Source organism: Pinus tabuliformis, chromosome 6 (assembly GCF_031772625.1).
Source record: "Pinus tabuliformis cultivar Carrire ecotype Pingquan chromosome 6, CPIR1, whole genome shotgun sequence".
Lineage (NCBI taxonomy): Eukaryota > Viridiplantae > Streptophyta > Pinopsida > Pinales > Pinaceae > Pinus > Pinus tabuliformis.
The window spans coordinates 621,481,096-621,497,481 of NC_142292.1; positions in this window are offsets into that span (position 1 = coordinate 621,481,096).

Sequence of the window (16,386 nt, forward strand, 5' to 3'; positions counted from 1 at the left end):
GAGTTGTCCACTTCCAACCCATAATAGGAAACTTAGAAACATAACATATTGAATCCATAATATAGGCAGACAGGTAAAAAGGAGGTTAAATTCTTTCAGACGTAGCTCTTTTGGACCGGTAACTGACAATAGCCGTGATTAGGTTATCAGATAAAATTTTGGCCCAATCTACAATAGTGGCATTTGTGGCAGCATCTAGTAACGGTAACCATTCGGATGAAAATTTATTGATATCTGGCATTCCAAATATTCTACAGAGCATGGCAGCAGCAAAGCAATATGGGGAGGTAAGGGAACCAGTACTGTACATACCATGTTTATCTTTCTTGAGCGGTTCATCTTTCCTGGACCAGTATTTGGTGGTTTCTGCCAGGTTTTGGTTCTCCTTTACGAATTTCTGTATGAATTTCTTGTTATAAGTTGCCTGTGGCTCAAGCAGATGATACATGAGCTTTAAATCCTGCGTAGCCAATGAACCGATGAGACCTTGACCATGAACCTTGAACTGTCTATTTTTTATTTCTGCGCTATCAAGTATCCGCTTGACCATATCTGTGTATGGGAGGATTTTTGGCCTCGCTGCTATCCGATGTAGGGATGAGCAAGCTAGCTCTCTTAGGGTTGCTTCAGAAGAACTTCGTGAGCCCGCAATAGCAATAACTTCCATTACTGTGGGGTTCTCCTCTTCGAGTAGCCTATACATGCCTTCCCACGTAGCTATTCCCGCGTCTCTATTACAAGCCGTGTGTGTATACAAAGGTGTCAGTTCCTTTTCTTCGGAACTCGGGGCTTTGTTTTTCTTTCCCATTTCAATTTGCGTATTGCTTTGTATCGTCCTCCGTTCTCCGTTCCTGCAATTCAAAAATGAAGTAGAAATGAATGACCAGGAAGGGTGATGGGAGAGTTTTAAATGAGGCAGACATTCCAAATACACCACCTTACGTGAAGTGATTCTTCCAAAAGCACGCGTTCATATTCTATTAATAACTTACAACTAACTCCTTTATTAGCATTTAAAGCGCATAACCATGTGTCAGCTTATGGAAAATACTTTTCTTGAATATCGTGCCCGATAGATCTGCGATGGAGCGATTTTGCGATTTGCTTCGCAACATCGCAAATCACACCATCACATATCGCAATATCGCACAAACACAACGTTGTTGTTTTGATCTGGTCTGACATCGCAATCATTGCTTTATCGCGAGATCGTGACATCGCAATATCGCAGATCGCAGGAGTTTTATGTATAACACATTTTGTTAACCTGTTTCTTGCGAGATGAGATCTTGTGATCGGCATCATCGCAAATCGATAAATTCTGAAGTGTTTCATGTAAGTTTTGTTGAATGCGACGCGATATTTGTTCATTGCCATGATCTTGCAAATGCCGGGATTGTACTTGAACGGTGGCATCCCGTTATCTTTTTACAATGTGATTTTAAAGATTTTTCCCTTATCATAAACTTAGATTTTAAGTATTCAAAGGAGTTTCCTAAGCTTATGATGGTAACTTTATTTGCGGAACAGGAATTTAAGCACTACTTTTGCTTTTCCTAGATTTTAACTAAGGGTCCCCACACATTTAGCATTTCAAATGATGCTTAAATGAGAGGGGGGGTGTTGCTGGTCACAACAATTGGCGATTCACTTGGAAGAACCAGTTATCTCTGTTTTCTTATTGAATTTTCTAAACTTCCAAAACAGAAAATTTTTCAGAAAATTAAACTTTATTATGGAAAGATAAAGTACATTATGCTCTAAACTGTCAATGATATTTTGTTTCACCCATTTTCCACTTTGATTATTTGCTTCCTCAAGCTAGTTCTTGTATTTACATCAGTCATTACTTGGTCTTGTAAAGATAAAACAAAGTCTCCTCTGTAAACTAGTTTTAAATATGCTCATTTGTCGTAGGTAGAGCCTCTGCTGCCAGCAGGCGTTTATAGCCTCGACAGGGTTACCTGTTACCTAGCAATGATTCTGTATCCTACTTAAAGCAACCTACAAGTTTCAAAGTAAAATCCATATCCACACTTATTGCTTTGATTTTGTATTTTACCCTTAAAGAACAATGTCTTGGTTTGGTAGCCAAATTATGACACAGCCATTCACTTGATTTATAACTTTGCTGAACAAGTTGGCTCGTGATGAGACCCCTTGTCTTTTGATTGCAACAATCTTGAGTCGTTGCCCTGTTGTGGTGTACAGTATTGGCAAAGTCAGCAAGTTATAATATCTATGATTATGATAAGCTGGCTCATGATGAGACCTCTTATTCTTCAAGATAAATTGTATCCTTGGGTTATTCCTCTGAAATTTGTGATCTCTTTAGTAGGGAGGAAGTCATTGTTTCCTTAAGATAGCTTTGGACGACAATAATAGAGTTTTTGGAAACAGCTGTTCTACAGAGAATCTTTATTTCGTTATTGATACCTTTCATTGTACTGAGATAAAACAATTTCTTCACTAAAGGTTGCTTTCATCAAACTTTATGAAGTTGAAACTAGTATCATCTCTAGGCTAGAGTCTTTAACTGTATCTATCAATAATAAAGATCAGTTTTCTAGAAGATTTGCTATTTATACAAGTGAAAAGTTCAAAATTTGCAAGAGAATTGGTGTCTTTTCGTAAATGCCAAGTGCAATTAAAGACAGCAGATTTTATTATGGAAAAACATATTTAAGAAAATGAGAGGTAACTATTCCCTTGGATTATTTATATGATATGAAGAAGGCTAATTACTTCTTTTATTTTGCCTGCAAACTGTTAAAAATAAACTATCAACCTAACAAACTAACTAAATTAATTCTACTCTTATTTTAACTATATACATAAAATTGACTAGGTATGATGATATTTCCAGTGTAACCATTTTCTCATTTTTATTCCTGGACATATATTCATTTCAAATATTAGTACTAGCAATAAAATTTTTCCTGAACTGAAAACGTTAAATGTGAAATTAGAATGCGCAACTATTGTCAGAATTTTGCTCGAAATCTCCTTCTTATGAAATTTTCTTTCCAATTGAATACCTATTGGATCATAAAAATCAGGATGAGTTTCCATTATGGATTGGTAAACGTTCAATAGGAGCAATGACGGGCCAGATTGAGGATATGAATTTCTGGATTTAACAGCCTGTAACATATTATTATTGTTATGTGTGAAAGTTAGGCCTTTGACAAGTTCTAATGAAAGAAAAGTTTCCAAATATATCTCTCTGAATGAATCAATGAAGAATGGATGGAAATCTCTCAAAGGAAAATTATCAATTAACTTGAATTGTTGGCAATTTTCTAAAAATACATTCTTTTGTTGATATTGTTTTGGATAAGATAGAAGCTTTTCAAAAAACCTTGATATTGATTGGAATTGAAATTGAAATAGTTCTACATTCTTTCGAAAAACTTCAATTTTCCAAAAGGGTAAAACATCACTCGAATGTTTGACAGTAAGGTGCTCAATATGCCAGAGTAATATGTCAAGAGTCTGAAAATTAAAATCTAAAGCAAAATCTGGTTTTATACAAAATGAGGGCAAACGGAAAAGAATGCAATGATTATCTGTACAACTAGTCTTATAGCACAATTGGGATCGTTTTGAAATATTTTCTCTTTCATAAGGATTGGCCAGAATTATGGGATTCGAGTAATTTTGAATTCCATCTTGCGAATTAGAAAACAAATTATGATTGTGAACAGGCGTGAAGGTTTGTTCATGATATGAATCATAGATTGGAATACTCTCTTGGGTAGTGAAATCATGCAGATGATTTGCTGCTTTAGAATGAGGATCGGTTGAAATGATTTTTGATTTAAAATATCTCTCATTCTCAGATATTATTTGAATTTTTTGATGATTCTCTCGAGATAAATCAACATCTTCCATATCAAAGTAATTATCATAAATGACTTCACAGGATTCCCTAGATTCTTCTTTTTCATCCAGTATATTCAAACAAGGAGGGACAAGCCGTTCATGTTTGTTAATGGCAAAAGGGTGTTCTATAGCTGCTTCTCTATCTTGAAAACCTAATGGTGATTCATTTAGATCAGCCTCTATATTTTCTAAAATATCGTTAATACTGAGGGGGGGAATTACCATCATTAAAAATATCAGGATAAAGAGAAAAATGTGACTTTGAAATAATGCATTTAAAAATATCTTTCTGTGAGAACTCTTGTGCATTACGTTCATCGTAGATTTCAGGTTTTAGATCATACCTTTGTGTGCTTATGTTTTTTGGAAGAAGATTATTTTGCTGTTCTAACCTTGGCATTTGCATTTGTCGAGTTGCGATCATATTTTCTGAATTTGTCTCAAATTTGCTTTCTAATTCCAAGGCGGCCTTTCTTCCAAAATTTTTGCTTTTGTCTTCTTGTATTGGATCAGACACATCCTCTAAGCTTTGGGAAACTTCTTCATCATGATTTATTTGCACATCCAAATTGGATCTCTCATTTATATTAGAAGAAAATGGAACAAAGCTTGGACTGATTTCTACTGGATCGGGGATAGGAGGCAGAGAATAATTATGATCAACACAATCTAATGATTCTTCACTTATGGGTTCATTTTCAACATCATATTTCAAACAATTAAGATGAAATCGAATATTAAAATCTCTAACAGATTCATCTTCTTTGCATAGATATTCAATTTCATCATATACCTGATCATAATCATAGCAATCAAATTTACAAATGAAAATCATGACAAATTGATCCCAGCTGTGAATTGAGGCAACCGGAAGGGTTCTACACCAGTTTCTAGCTTCCGCTACAAATGTGAGAGTAAAAATTCTGCATAAAATGCCTTCGTCAATTCCTTGAAAATTTGAATTTGAAACATTTTGAATAAATTGAAGGGCATGATTAAAAGCAGAAGAATTTCTTTTACCATTGAATTTTACCTAAGACAAGAGTCTTACCACTTCGGGTGGAGTGTTGGAAGAGGCACGAACATGGATACAACTCCAAATGGGAAGTTTAAGAGAGGCCATCCTAATTCGAATGTTACAATTGAAAACAAACCCCAACAGACAACATGTTTCAGGCCCTCCTTCTAGCGCCAAATATGTTGAAGCCCCGAAAATCGGGTCGACAACAAGGGGGATACCCGCCCGATCCAGACCTTGGTTGGCAGCTCCTTATCCGTTTGGTGTAGCGGGTCTGATTGGGGATAATGGGACCAGTTTCCCAATCTATGAGTGTGTGTGTGTAGAATTTGATGTTGTTGATCTAACAGTTCCTATTTAAGATATTCTAATTCTAACTTTAATCTAATGCTATGCTATTGTATTCTAATAAACAACACATCTAAGTCTATACTAACCCGGGATGAAATTCTTGTATTATGCGATCTAAAGAGATTTCAAATAACAACTGGTAATACAGATCATTCAGCGATTATAAGAAAGGAAATCAATAAAGATGAACCACTTCGCATAAAAAGTTAGACGAAACAGTTGTGAAAAACATATCGTATAATGAGCTATTCATACATTAAACATAAATAAATAGCTATCACCATATGAAAGTGCCAAATGATAACTCAGGCATTCATGCAATAATACATAAACAACTAAAAACTGTATATCACTTTAACATATAAGCATAAATGGTCAAGAGATAAAAGTACCATTTATGACTAGTCCTACTCATAAGCTTCAAGCAACAATGGTTTATCTCTCCTTGCTCTAACATCCACTAAGAGTACAGAAGTGAAACATCAGTAGCAGATATCAAATGCAAACATCAATAAATCTTGATCCATTCATTCACCAAAACCTCCTCTGAGGGTGCAAAAGTGCATGTTCTGAGGACAAGTTTTTGATAAATTTCTGGACCCTTCTCTAAATGCATGAGAAGGGTTTAAATACTACTTACTAAATCTAATAATAACTTATTTACAAAAATTTAGGATGCGGTTTAAATGACCGCCCTTTTTCTAAGCAAAATTAAAGCGAAAATTGAATCCAGAACTAAACTACTTCTGTATTTGGTCTTTAAAACTGCATGTATGCAGCATCGGTTTAAGGAGAGTCGGCTGGCTGACTTCTGCTTTTAACTGAGCTGAGAAAACGGAATCGATGAGAGCTGGTGCCATCTTTTCGGCCGCATTTATGATACACTTAACAGTCATCCACTGGCTATGCAGCTTCACCAAGTATGTGTTGTAGGGAAAAGTATCTGACTCGGATGACCCTATCCCACTCTAAGGGTGATAGTACCTCAGCAACAACTGTAAAGAAAACTACTTAAGGTTTACTTCTTTATGAAAGCAAGAGAGAATGAAGAAATGCACTAACCGTTTGCCTTGCGCTTAATGTCGAATCCAAACTCTTCTCTTTGCTGCTTGCTCCCAGCTCCTTGCTCTTTTGCTGGCCCAGCTACAATGAGATCCTGCAAAATAACAAAGAAGGAAACTACAAGAAGCATGCAATCATAAGTGATTCAAGGATTAGCATAAATCAAATATACAATTATCACAATACATCATTGAAACAAGTGCATATAGAAGAACCTCAATAGCTTTTATTAATGGAAGAAGTAAAGTTCTGAGAGTGTTACAACCATTGAAGGCCCCAATCCAGCAACACCTCCCAGCAGAAAGAATTTCTCCTCTTCACCTCCTTCAAGCAATCACCCAATAGTTCTATAGTGAAACCAACAGCATATCATTACTTTGAACAAAATTCCAGCCTCTTGAGCTCATAGGAGAGAGCTCAATATATATATGAATTGAGAAAGGATGAGTCAGCTTGCAACTGATGTGTAGCTACCTTGTGTCCTCTCTCTCTTCAGTTGATCTTCAGTTCTTGAGTCCACTTGGAGAACCTTGCTTCCACTTGGAGAAACAGAGCCTCTGACTCATCACAAGGCGAAATCCCTGATCCAAGTGTCATTTTTGGAAGATTCCAGAGCAATGACTCAGTGTGCCACTTGTCCCATCTCGCTCAGCGCAGGTGGCCTTTTTTCTACCTGCTTTGCAACGCAGGTACACCATGGAGGAGTTGAGTTTCAGCGCAGAAGCCTAGTGGAGCACCTGCTTTGATTTCAGGATTGCTTGTTTTTGAGTGTTTTCAGGTGGAGAACTGATCTGAGAGCTGTTGGTTTGCTGACCTTGTTCCTCTAGGGGTAGGAACATCATGTTTAGGGACTTTGGATCCCTTGGATTATTGACAATTCATGCCTGATGCTGCAAGGCACAAAATTGTCTATAACAGATGCCCCCTAAAGTATGAGGTCGTTTATCGGGTGAAATGCTTTATCAGGAGGATCCGAAGTTCATTCAATCTGCTGAGAAGTGTCCTGTAATAAGATACAATACAATACATTATTTTTCATTCTTTTTCATGATCTAGCTGAGGCGGGCATTCCCATGCTCAGCTTTATAAATTCATTTTGGTACATAGCACAGACGATCGTCTGATGATAGACTGATAATTCTCTGCTGAAATTATCATCCTTTGAGAAGGATGATCATCTGCTGCAATGATGTACATATCAAATGTCTTTATATCCTGAATATATATCGCAACCCGGATGGATGAAACTAGATCCGGGGTCTTCAATCTCTTCCGATCTTCACTCGATGTACAAGTCGATCCATGTGAGAATTTCTTGAAGTCGAACATGGAAAGACATCGCTTGATTACCGGTCAATGATGTAAACCGTTAACAAGCGCGAGAGGAATCACCGATAAGGATGATGACCCTCAAGGTACAGCAGTACAATTCACATGGTGGGAATAAAGGACTTGGCGTCGACCACCATGCAAAATCTTCTGGTCGAAGGTCATTGATGTATACCTGTCGCCGGAAGTGAGAAACTTGCCATTGAGGCATGCAAGCTTCAAAGTACTGAAGGGGTTGTTCCTAGATCAACTCCTTGGATAATGAGCTGATGTCGACAAGGAGCGATCCGTCAAAGGAGGGCCTTAATGAATCCCACATCAGTGACACGGAACGGAGCTAGTGATTGTGATGAGGTGAAAAACAAACTGTGATGTATGATTCAGGGTGGCGGTCATGAAATGGATGAAGGACAATGTATGGCAGTGGATGGGACACGGTTGACTCTTTGCAGAACAACATCTCTTGAACACATAACGACACTGATGTGATGGATCGGTAGCATTACCCCAAATGTGGATGGTGTGGCGAGGACCATGGTGATGAGACCGGTGAATGAAACAACCCAACCCGATGTGATACGGAGGACAAAGTGTCATGTTCAAGAGCGACTTGCTACCATTAAAGCTGTGAGGTTCTCCCAATTTTTCCCCAGTCATTGCTGACCAGTACCTCTTTATTTTTATCAAGCTTGAGGAGGATAATATATGCTTGTTCTATAACCTGCCCTTCGGGCAAGCCCATCGCTATGTTTTAACGAGCCTAGCGATAGGGAAACTCGTTCTCGTCTAAAGACAAGTTTGTCGCTATTTAATGAATTTAACGAGTCTAACGACAAGGATAACTCGGTCCTTTTCATTTTTAGAGAGTCTGAAAAGGTACATAAAGTCAACTCCAGAATTCCTTTTTCGTCATCTAATCCCTTAAGTCCGAAAAAGTATAAAACAATACAGAAGGGATGAATTTTCGATTGCTTTAACGAGCCGAACAAAACAAGCGCTCGATCTTTTTGTGCAATAATCCCTCAGGTCCAAAAAGATTAAAATCTAGAGGAGGGATAGCTCTTCCGGTCGTTTAACGAGCTGGAAGGCCAAAACTCGGCAAACTTTTCATATTTTACGAGTCAGGAGAAAAGAGCTCAAAGAAGACTCGTCTTTTGAGGAACGAGTGATAAACAGGGATAGCAGCAGATTCCAGGTACAGGTTGGAATTTTCCAATCACGGCAGTGTCACAAGGATGGCTAAGTGAAATCACTCTTCGCAGCTGTTCCTCAAAATGGGTAAACAAACATATGGAGATGAACGATTGGCCAAATGAACGGATGGAGGTGAGACTGCAAGAACACGACCAACGGCTTTAATATGGCTGTCAAAGGTTACATTTACCAAGGTTATCTACCGGTTCATTTTTTCTGAGTGAGCTTGAACTCTAGGGGAAGATTGCTCACAACTTATGTTTATTTTTTAACGAGCATGAACTATGTGCTAAAACTGCTCAGTTCTTGCGTTAATTTTTTAACGAGCATGAACTTTGCCAAAACTGCTCGTTCTTTTGCATGCCCCCAGCATCATAATAACGCATGTCAAAGGAGGGTTCCCCCCAAGCTTCATTGCATTCAACTTGGTGGTTGGAATGAAGGTTTACCTTTGAATTTTGAAAAGGGGATTTGTTTCATTTTTCAATGAGGTTGACATAGTAAAAGAACTATCCTCGTGACTCCTTGTTTCATTTTTTAACGAGGTTGACATGAGATAAGAACCGTCCTCGGAGCCCACTGTATTTACAGTATTTCCATTAGGGCGATGATCCATGCGGACAAAATATTTAGGAATCTTCTGAATCCGTTGGATATAGAAGATTTCATATTGTAGGTTTCCACTGTGGCTACTTCCGCCAGATTAGTTGCCGGCGGTAGGGCAAAAGTACCCATTAAGGCAGGGTCTTTTAGGATACCTACTCCAATATTTTGGAGCGATTGATTGCTCTCATGGATCATTGTGCTGCTTCCCGTAACTTGAGAACTGTTGGGGAGAAATGTTTGTTGGTCGACGATTGTAATTTTTCCTTGAAAAGGAAATACAATCTTCCTGAAGTAGGTCGACACAACTGCAGCCATGGCATATATCCAAGGCCTTCCCAGTAGGATGTTGTAATCGAGGTTTCCGTCGATTACTTCAACATTAACTTCTACTGTTTTGCCCCCCAGTTCAACTTGCAAGTTATTTAAAATCCCGTATGGAGTGTATGATCGTCCATCAAATGCTTTTAACGTCGTTGACGATTTCGACAAGGGTGGTGAGCCTAAATTTTTCCAGCAACTCATCGACATAAGACATGTAGATGCCCCCTCATCAATAATTGTTCGATGAACAGTTTTGTTGAGGGCTTTCACTTGAATAAGGAAAGCTAGTTGAGCTGGTAACTGAGGGTCATATCCTTTATGATCAAAGGCCACAAGATTGGAATCCATTGGGCCAATCCCACTTATCGCTGATAGTAAAGCTTGCTCTTGGGAGGGGCAATTTTGCGGTACCTCAAGTGTCGACATAGCGGACGGCGATTGGGCCATGTCCTCTATTATATTATAATCCTATGTTATTTTTTCACGAGGATTAAATGTCGATTTGTGCACTACTCCCTTTGGCGACTTTATCGTTTGTTCAGGAATGATGGGTGGCACAACTTTGGTCAAAGTTGTTGTTGAACTACTAGGTTGTTTATTTGCCTTGTTGTTCAACTGCTTTGGATTCCTGTAATCTTTATTCCTTGTCAAAGCATTATTCTGCTGTTTCGAGGTGGACAACATAAGCACTTGGGATCGGGAAGCATTTTGATTAGCAACCAGATTTTGTCTTGGACTAGGAAACGGATCAGTCAATACTACTGGGGTTTTTGAACTCTTGAAGAGTTTCTTAACTTCAGCTATATGAGGACAATCTTTCGTCCAATGATCCTCATCGCATATATGACACCCTGTCGGGGGTTTCCCTTTCCTTTTCTTTTTCTTCTTGCCCCTTGGTTGCTTCAGTTGTTTGCCCTTGTCGGTCGACATGGCATTCACTTCTGAGGCAAGAAGTTCCTCATGTGCATTTTGACTAGAGATTTTGCGTTTGCCAGTCACGCCATTACTGGCGTGAGAGTTAGTATTTGATTTAGGAGGGGGAGGAATTGAAAATTCAGGTCTAGGGGCGTCAGGTATTTTGTCGTAGAGCGTGCCCGACTGAGTATATACTAAGTCTAAGTATTGAGCACGAGCAATGACTTGCTCCTATGTTACGACTCCTCCCTTGGCCACATCTTCCGTTATAGCCGGAAGTAACGACTTTATAAACCATTCAGCTAACAGCTGATCGGGAACGTAAGTTTTCACCATCCTACGACGACGTCGCCACTCATGTATATGATCAGATATGTGAGTGGCCGTTGTCTGTTTGAAGTTGGTAAGGAGTTCTGTTCTCATTTCATACCTTATCGGTAATTGAAAATGGGTTAAGAAAGTCGTGGCTAAGGAGTTGAAATTGTCGAAAGAGGCTCTTGGCAATTCAATGTACCATTTAGCCGCTGGACCTGTCAATGTCCTCTGGAAGAGGCGAAGTCTTATCGAATCATCGTTTAGAGTGTTCGATGAACACCACAGATGAAAAGTCATGACGTGATTCGACGGGTCTTCACCTGGATTTCCATTGAATTTAGGAATGTCCGATGGAAGTTTATGCGGAATCGCTGGCCACCAAGGGGCATAAGCAATTGGATCATTCGTCAGCCGGTTTAGATCTGGCAATTCTAGAGTTTCTACAAAGGGCAACTGTTGGTTCAGGTTAGGCGAAGCATATCCAGGATAAGATGGTATCGCCTGAGCAATGGGTCTTTGCAGACCAGCATAGTGCTGACAACTTTGACAAAGTTGATGGGCATAACCATTATAGCATGGTTGCCCATTACTTACAAAGACTTGTTGCTCAGGTCCTTGATATGATTGCTGGAATGGCGGTTGTTGAGATTGAACCAGCTCTGGTTGTTGGACCATTTGTTGTTGACCAATACTGGATGATTGACCAAGATGAGGAGTCACAGTACTTGTTCGAGCCTGAGTCGCTCCAGATAAGGAGGCACTACCCTGAGATTGTGATTGAGCCGCCGAGACAAGAGGTTGTTGTATTACAACAGGTAGCGCTTGTACTTGCGACGCATTCGCCATAGCAGGTGTGGTGGGAATATTCAACACAGGGTGTACTGGTTGCATTGAATATGCAACTCCTGATAGTTGAGGCAGTATTGGTACCCAACCGCTAGATGTGATTCCAGTTTGACCTGAACTTTGTTGTAAACTCCCACATGGTTGTTCTCCGGGAGGGAACAATGAAAGAGCATACTGCCCTCCATATGGTGGAAATCCAGTACTTAAAGGGTAAATTGGCCTTTGAAGACACATTGGATCAATTTGTTGAGTTTCAACATAAGAAGTACCAGATGATAATCCGGATGAAGAAATAGGAACTAACCATATTGTTGTCCCTGATGGGACTCCGGCTTGTTGTTGGCAATTTGCCGGGACAGATGGTATACCAGCAAACATCGTTGGAGTGGCAGCAGGAGGCTCTGCTGTTGCTGTGTCGGACGACACAGTCCTAGATGTTGACGGTTGTTCAGACATTTTGAGTCTATCCAAAAGATTTTAGTGATTCTACAAGAACTTACGATGCCAAAAGACTAACTTCGAAGATCAACGTAGGAATAGGAGGTGATTATGTTCCGTTTAAAGTAAATTTTATTAACGACGCTTTAGACACAACTTTGCTTTTTCATGTTTTAAGAGTCGAGAAAAAGCTAAAGATGACTCTAGTCTCCTTCGATGTATTAACGAGCCCGAAGTGACAAATGCTCGGATGGACTTTTTCAGTTATAGAGTTTGAAAAAGGCCAAAAGAAACTACTCTGGAGTTCTAGGCAGAGGGTGTGCCAAACTTTTCGCGAAACCACAGAATACGTTTTACGGTACGGGTGGTCGATCTTCGTGAATGCTGTGTTCACTGCATCGCGATCAGTAGGGCAGCCGACACGGCTTCCTATGGATAAAGGCTTTGTTCCTATAGGGGTCTCCCAATATATACGCGACGGTACGTGGGAGCACAAGTCCGTATTAGTGCCACCGACTCTCAGGAGGAATCACCCACCTTCGTAGAGATCGACAGTCACTACGTTTAACGACGCCGAAACACGTCTCTACCTAGACCTCTATGTGTTTGCGTTATGTTACAAAGCGTTGTTATGTAAATTGAATTTATTTTAATGTTGATCTTGTTTAGCAGTTTGCCTTTAAGGATCACCACGAGATGTATGTAACAAATTCGTGAATGCAGTCTAAGATGAGAAGCAAACTTTTCAATCTTTCAACTTTGAAAATCTTAACTACTGAGGAGAAGAAAGGCAAATCTTTTCACACAGATCATAGAGCACACACTAATGCAAAATTTCCTAAATCAGAATGCAAACAGTCAAATGCAAAATGCACAATGCATGTATTTTCTTTTCCCTTTCTTAATGTTGATGTATTACAAAAAGAAAGTTGTTATATAACTTTGATTTCGATTTCAAGCGAAAGTAAACAAGCTTGTCCAAAATCAAAAGACACCTTAAGATTTACTTGTTTAAACACTGGGAATGCATGAAATCAAACCATAATGACGAAAGTAAAAAGACTAATCAGCTATGGACAGCAAACAAGCTAACTCTTTAGACCAGCAAAATGCCTAACACAGGTTCAGATCTAAGAGGCCAAAGCAAGACTAGTTCACTTTCGTTATGGGAAATTGTAAATGATGTAAGAAATACAAAAGAACAAGTACAATTTCGTTATATAACAGAGGTGGAATGATGGCAAGTAAGGTTGGTTTCAGAACAGGTACAAGACTGGTAACTGGCTGCAAAATCTATAGTGAAAACAGGCAAGAAAAAGGGAGGAAACCCCAAATGCACAAGGCAAAATTGGGCCAACGCAGGTGCTGCACAGCCAGTCTGGCTCTCAGCGCAGGTAGCCCCTTCGGGACCTGCGTTGCAAAGCAGGTAGCCTGTGTACTACCTGCTTTGGAAAATGAAAGTTGCGTTTTCTCAGTTTCCGGGTCACAATTTTCTCAAAAATTCACAGTTTTTGCTCAAATCAGAAGCTATCAGTCAAGCACACACTAAGGGATGACAAGGAAGATGAAAAGCTATCACTAAGAGCTTACAAGGATCCTTGTAGATCAGCTCTTCAAATCATGAACATGCTCAGAAATGAGCTAGAGTAGCTGCCCTCTACTTCGCTTTTGATATAGTCAAAAGCTTTTCGATTTGGTACTCTTTTGTTCAGGAAATGAATAGAAAAATACTACAAACAATCAAACAGATACGATCCCCAGTGGAGTCACCAGTTTGTTGTAGGGAAAAGTATCCGACTCGGATGACCCTATCCCACTCTAAGGGTGATAGTACCTCAGCAACAACTGTAAAGAAAACTACTTAAGGTTTACTTCTTTATGAAAGCAAGAGAGAATGAAGAAATGCACTAACCGTTTGCCTTGCGCTTAATGTCGAATCCAAACTCTTCTCTTTGCTGCTTGCTCCCAGCTCCTTGCTCTTTTGCTGGCCCAGCTACAATGAGATCCTGCAAAATAACAAAGAAGGAAACTACAAGAAGCATGCAATCATAACTGATTCAAGGATTAGCATAAATCAAATATACAATTATCACAATACATCATTGAAACAAGTGCATATAGAAGAACCTCAATAGCTTTTATTAATGGAAGAAGTAAAGTTCTGAGAGTGTTACAACCATTGAAGGCCCCAATCCAGCAACACCTCCCAGCAGAAAGAATTTCTCCTCTTCACCTCCTTCAAGCAATCACCCAGTAGTTCTATAGTGAAACCAACAACATATCATTACTTTGCACAAAATTCCAGCCTCTTGAGCTCATAGGAGAGAGCTCAATATATAGATGAATTGAGAAAGGATGAGTCAGCTTGCAACTGATGTGTAGCTGCCTTGTGTCCTCTCTCTCTTCAGTTGATCTTCAGTTCTTGAGTCCACTTGGAGAACCTTGCTTCCACTTGGAGAAACAGAGCCTCTGACTCATCACAAGGCGAAATCCCTGATCCAAGTGTCATTTTTGGAAGATTCCAGAGCAATGACTCAGTGTGCCACGTGTCCCATCTCGCTCAGCGCAGGTGGCCTTTGTTCTACCTGCTTTGCAACGCAGGTACACCATGGAGGAGTTGAGTTTCAGCGCAGAAGCCTAGTGGAGCACCTGCTTTGATTTCAGGATTGCTTGTTTTTGAGTGTTTTCAGGTGGAGAACTGATCTGAGAGCTGTTGGTTTGCTGACCTTGTTCCTCTAGGGGTAGGAACATCATGTTTAGGGACTTTGGATCCCTTGGATTATTGACAATTCATGCCTGATGCTGCAAGGCACAAAATTGTCTATAACAGTATGCCCAATAATATTCTCAATTTAACCTGTTCAGCCCTTGAATTGCTTTTGCCTTTTCTTGCGCTCTTTGTTTCCATTCTGCCTCTAGTTGTATTTTGTTCGGTAAATATCCTGGGGTGGTTTCTACGATGAAATTTGCCCTGTGCAAATTCTCATTTACACAATCAATAAGACTGCTTGCTGCCGTGGTTGCTGTTTCTGCCGCTTGTTCTGCCTCCCTGATTTGATCGTCCCATTTGTTAAAGAGCAGTTCTTTATGGTTCTCATTTATCCTTGGTGCACCTGCTCTTTTTCCCTCGTCTTCATCCTGCCAAGCCAAGTACTCAGTCACCCATTTATCAATCAGATCATAGTCACTTCGTAAATCGACCACTTGATTAGTGATCTTATCACTAATTTCACAATAATAACTCCACTGTGATATCTTTTGGCCCAACACTTCTTGCTGTTGTAGTAATTGTTCATTCAAGGAAATAGATTCCGAAATAAACTCTGTAAGCTTAGGGTCGTCTTTGTGCATCTCTTTTAAATCCTGTAACTGCTTTCCTTTCTCATCCAAACTTTTCTAATATCCTATCTGCATTTGCTGGAAGTCCTGCTGCAACCTTTCAAGCTATTTCTGTGCTTCATTATTGGTGTTAGCTTGTTGCAATTGTTGTTGCAGTACTTGTATCTGATCTTCCCGTTCTTTTAACAACTGTTGTACTTCAGATGCTTTATCAATAGTCGCAGAGGCGTATGCTCCTGCGATCTAAGATAGTTTGGTGAGATTTTCAGTAGGATTGCTAGTGGGATCTTTCCATAAGACGTCTAATTGTTCTGCGTCTTGAGAGAGTGTATTTTCCAATTTCCTTTTCTTTCTCTGTCTTCTTACCACTGCTTTATGTTGTGGGCTATAAAATATATCCAGAGGGGGAATTTCTTCTATGTTGAGTATAAGCTCAGAAGATGGGGCAACAGGAATATGCTCTGTATCTGAGACATCGCTGACTATTGTTGTGACTACTTCTTGTGCTACCTGTGTATTGCTCACAGGTGTTTTTAGGGCTTGTCCTTCAATATTGATCAGTTCGTTGAAGGTTTCCTATTCTTTATCTAAATCGGTTGTGACTGGTGGTGCTTGAATGATGAGAGGAGGAGGATCTCTTTGCGGGGAGGCAATAACCTGCTGTTGTAGAAGTTCCATTGACTGAGCAGTATCCTTAGCTGACTCTTCGCTCCTATCCTGGTCATTTCCGTATCTTTTAGAGTGTTCCGGCATTTCTTGTTCAGACT